This window comes from Micropterus dolomieu, linkage group LG12 (assembly GCF_021292245.1).
Source record: "Micropterus dolomieu isolate WLL.071019.BEF.003 ecotype Adirondacks linkage group LG12, ASM2129224v1, whole genome shotgun sequence".
Taxonomy (NCBI): Eukaryota; Metazoa; Chordata; class Actinopteri; order Centrarchiformes; family Centrarchidae; genus Micropterus; species Micropterus dolomieu.
This window is the reverse complement of record NC_060161.1, coordinates 19,913,804-19,918,812: the sequence shown is the minus strand read 5'-3', so window position 1 is coordinate 19,918,812 and position 5,009 is coordinate 19,913,804. Positions and strand designations below refer to the sequence as shown.

At 40.3% G+C, this 5,009-nt stretch overlaps 1 long non-coding RNA gene across 2 annotated transcripts; it reads right to left on the bottom strand.

The window, feature by feature from the left end:
• Positions 1-1,342: 1,342 nt before the first annotated feature.
• Positions 1,343-3,940, bottom strand: LOC123981104. 2 transcript variants are annotated; one of them, XR_006827675.1, is made up of 9 exons: positions 3,880-3,940; positions 3,643-3,761; positions 3,425-3,529; positions 3,149-3,253; positions 2,873-2,977; positions 2,474-2,704; positions 2,252-2,352; positions 1,756-2,080; positions 1,343-1,534 (listed from the first exon to the last, which is right to left on the bottom strand). It is a non-coding gene; the product is annotated as an uncharacterized LOC123981104 (long non-coding RNA). The 2 variants fall into 2 exon arrangements; XR_006827676.1 differs by lacking the exon at positions 2,873-2,977.
• Positions 3,941-5,009: the final 1,069 nt, after the last annotated feature.

Sequence of the window (5,009 nt, the reverse complement as noted above, 5' to 3'; positions counted from 1 at the left end):
ACGCCTTCATCTCATCACGCCTGGATTATTGCAACAGCCTTTTCACCTGTTTAACCCAAAAATCTACTGATCGACTCCAGACTGTCCAGAACTCAGCTGCCAGGCTTTTAACCAGAACAAAGAAATATGACCACATTACTCCTATTTTAGCTTCATTACACTGGCTCCCAGTATGTTTTAGAATTGACTTTAAAATTTTATTGATTACTTTTAAAGCTCTTCATGGCCTCTCGCCTTGTTATATTTCTGAACTTTTAGTCCCATACACACCAGCACGTACCTTGAGATCCTCTGGCAGAGGTCTGTCTGTTCCAGAGTCTCGACTGAAAACTAAAGGGGACAGAGCGTTTGCTGTCAGGGCCCCGAGGCTCTGGAACAGCCTGCCCGAGGAAATCAGGTCGGCTGAGTCAGTGAACTCTTTTAAGTCCCTTCTTAAAACATACTTTTATAGGAGAGCCTTTCCCGATCTTATTTGACTTTATTTTATCCATTTTATTTTATTGTATTTTACTAATTTTATATTTATCTTAAACGTGTATTTTAGTCTTTTAAGGTCTTTTTAGGGACTTTCGTATAACGCCGGGAGGCTCCACTGAAACAAGTTAATAACATAAATGCTAAATAAATGTCAACATTTTCGTTCACCTACATTTTTTATTTTTGTATTCAATGTATTTTCAAAGGACCACAATTCATCTAAGTCTAAGTTACAGTTACATCCAAAAGTGAGGGCCTATTAGGTCTGAGGGTTTTTCATCCCACAACTGCAGGTTTTTCTTATTTTTGAAGACAGAAATATAGGAAGGATTTAAAATATAGGCCTATCAGAAGTTATTCGCTGAATATGATTTGCAGTGTATAATGCCAAGGTAAATCCAGACCAATGACTACCTAGAGAACCTGTCCTTTACGCCATAACCTAACCTTTCAAACCAAGCACAGTTCTGCAGGTTTAAAAATACATGACCATCAGTAAAATAAAGTAAACACATGCCCATTTCTGTACAGCTCTTGACATCTGATTTCTTGTCATATTATTCATAGAGGTAAAAACTATTTAAATGTTTAGAAGAATGATACAAGTATTCAGTTCTTCATTTATGTGTTTGACCTGATGTTGAGAAAAATCATTAACCTTGAACTGACTGAGAAAATAGTACAATGTAAGTTATCACAGCCCTTTGATCATTTATATTGATGTAACCTGTGGGGGAACACGACGATTTTCATGCTGACTTTACTGTTTAAACCAACTTCATCACTCAGATGTGCTATTTTTAATTCATTTGACACTAAATCCCTCATTAAGACCCTTAAAGTACTATTCACACACTTTACCTTGTCCAGTGAATATGTTTTATTTATTAAGGACAAAAAGCAGGTTGAACACAAACATTAATGATGTTCATCATGGGACTACACAGCCACATGTCAGTGTTGATTTTGGTCTTCTTGATGACAGACAGGAAGATGTTCGAGACAATAAACTGTCTGTGATGCTGCTGCAGATGAGGAGACGTCTCGCTCATCCTCCCTTGAGTTACATAAAGACAGACAAGAGGGAATAAAACTTAATAACTTCAGCAACAAGGTGAACACATGAAGTATTGGTGTTCATTCTGAAAACATCAAGAGAACATAAAATAAATGCACATTTATTAGAAAGGAGGATGAGAGGAAAGATTACGAGGGCAGATAAGAGGGAATAACACTTAATAACTTCAACTATTATAATGAAGAAGAATGAATACATACTTTTCATATCTGCTGTCTCCTTGTCTCATGTCGTCTGGTCTTGGTCTGGACTCACTCTGGACTCAGTCTGGAGTAGTGTCGTCCTCGTTTCCTCTCCTCTCAGTGAAAGACAAATGCAGAAAAAAGAATAACAGTTAATAACTTTAGCAAAAAGGCTGAAGGAGGAGAACTATTGATCATAGTAGGAATTCTGATAACATCAAATAAATGTGCATTTTCCCTTTAGAATGAGCGAGTTCACAGTTCAGGCTGTCTCCTCTCTTCTCTTGTCGGATCTTGGTCTGGACTCAGTCTGGACTAGTGTTGTCCTCGTCTCCTCTCCTCTCTGTAAAAGACAAATGGCAGATAAGAGACTTCAACTGAGGTAAACCACTAGTCTAACTGGAAGTTGCATATTTATTAACACTAACTTGACTGCGTAGCCCTACACAAGCAAAAACAAACTATTGATCACAGCAGGAATTCTGATAATAACATCAAATAAATGTTTATTTACCTTTTCAGTGAGCGAGTTCACAGTTCAGGCTGTCTCCTCTCTTCTCTTGTCGGATCTTGGTCTAGACTTGGTCTGGACTTCGTCCTCGTTTCCTCTCCTCTCTGTAAAATACAAATGGCAGAAAAAAGAATAACAGTTAATAACTTCAGCAATAAGGCTGAAGGAGGAGAACTATTGATCACAGTAGGAATTCTGCTAAAATAAAAATAAATGTGTATTTACCTTTTTAAATGAGCGAGTTCCTGCGATGGACTGGCGACCTGTTCAGGGTGTGCCCGCCTTTCGCCCGATGTCAGCTGGGATTGGCTCCAGCCCCCGCGACCCTGTACACAGGATAAGCGGTTGACGATGGATGGATGGAGTTCACAGTTCAGGCTGTCTCCTCTCTTCTCTTGTCGGATCTTGGTCTGGACTTGATCTGGACTAGTGTTGTCCTTGTTTCCTCTTCTCTCTCTAAAAGTCAAATGGCAGATAAGAGACTTCAACTGAGGTAAACCATTAGTCTAACTGGAAGTTGCATATTATTAATGCTAACTTGACTGCGGAGCCCTACACATGCAAAAACGAACTATTGATCACAGCAGGAATTCTGATAATAACATCAAATAAATGTTTATTTACCTTTTCAGTGAGCAAGTTCACAGTTCAGGCTGTCTCCTCTCTTCTCTTGTCGGATCTTGGTCTGGACTCAGTCTGGACTAGTGTTGTCCTCATCTCCTCTCCTCTCTGTAAAAGACAAATGGCAGATAAGAGACTTCAACTGAGGTAAACCACTAGTCTAACTGGAAGTTGCATATTTATTAACACTAACTTGACTGCGTAGCCCTACACAAGCAAAAGCAAACTATTGATCACAGCAGGAATTCTGATAATAACATCAAATAAATGTTTATTTACCTTTTCAGTGAGTGAGTTCACAGTTCAGGCTGTCTCCTCTCTTCTCTTGTCGGATCTTGGTCTGGACTCAGTCTGGACTAGTGTTGTCCTCATCTCCTCTCCTCTCTGTAAAAGACAAATGGCAGATAAGAGACTTCAACTGAGGTAAACCACTAGTCTAACTGGAAGTTGCATATTTATTAACACTAACTTGACTGCGTAGCCCTACACAAGCAAAAGCAAACTATTGATCACAGCAGGAATTCTGATAATAACATCAAATAAATGTTTATTTACCTTTTCAGTGAGTGAGTTCACAGTTCAGGCTGTCTCCTCTCTTCTCTTGTCGGATCTTGGTCTGGACTCAGTCTGGACTAGTGTTGTCCTCATCTCCTCTCCTCTCTGTAAAAGACAAATGGCAGATAAGAGACTTCAACTGAGGTAAACCACTAGTCTAACTGGAAGTTGCATATTATTAATGCTAACTTGATAAAATCAAATAAATGTGTATTTACCTTTTCAGTGAGCGAGTTCACAGTTCAGGCTGTCTCCTTTCTTCTCATTGTCTGATCTTGGTCTTGACTTGATCTGGACTCAGTCTGGACTTGCTTCGTCCTCGTTTCCTCTCCTCTCTCTAAAAGTTAAATGGCAGAAAAAAGAACAAGAGTTAATAACTTCAGCAATAAGGCTGAAGGAGGAGAACTATTGATCACAGTAGGAATTCTGCTAAAATAAAATAAATGTGTATTTACCTTTTTAAATGAGCGAGTTCCTGCGATGGACTGGCGACCTGTTCAGGGTGTACCCCGCCTTTCGCCCGATGTCAGCTGGGATTGGCTCCAGCCCCCGCGACCCTGTACACAGGATAAGCGGTTGACGATGGATGGATGGATGGAGTTCACAGTTCAGGCTGTCTCCTCTCTTCTCTTGTCGGCTCTTGGTCTAGACTTGATCGGGACTAGTGTTGTCCTTGTTTCCTCTCCTCTCTGTAAAAGACAAATGGCAGAAAAAAGAATAACAGTTAATAACTTCAGCAATAAGGCTGAAGGGGGAGAACCATTGATCACAGTAGAAATTCTGATAAAATCAAATAAATGTGCATTTACCTTTTAAAATGAGCGAGTTCACAGTTCATGCTGTCTCCTCTCTTCTCTTGTCGGATCTTGGTCTGGACTAGTGTCGTCCTTGTTTCCTCTCCTCTCTGTAAAAGACAAATGGCAGATAAGAAGAATAACAGTTAATAACTTCAGCAATGAGGGACACAGTAGATCTATTGATAAATGTAGGAATTCTGATAATAAATAAATGTTTATTTACCTTTTCAGTGAGCGAGTTCACAGCGAGTCTCCACTCCTTTCGTCTTCTTCTTTTTGTTTCCATCCTTCACAAACAGCTCTGTGTTTATTACTTTGTCCACAGCTGGTTGCTGCAGTTGGTTTGGAGAGAAGTGCAGGTGGAATTAATATCTTCCTTCTTTCGATCAAGCTGTTTCTGTCCTCTCCCTCTTCTGTCAGTCTGTTCTTGCTGCTCGTCCTGCCTGTCATTGGTGGATCAGTAGTGTTGTAGTTTTTACTCTGTCCCTGCAGCTGTAATGTCTCTTTCCTCACTCACTGCAATCTGCAGCTTGATCTGAACTGTTGATGAGTCGGCAACAATAAAGCTGGACGTGTTTCTCGCTCAAGAAAACACATTCATCCATAACGGAAGACTAGGAAGAAATTCATCTAAAGTCCTTTTGCTGTCCCCGGCTGCAGGGCAGACTTGTGTCTTGCAAGCGTGGCAAGTGGCAATCTGTGAACTCCCCGAGTTCCCCGTAGTTTCACCACGTCAGACACACAGGCCAGCTCTAAGAAATAAAGAAAGGTGCAAGACGCACCAGTGC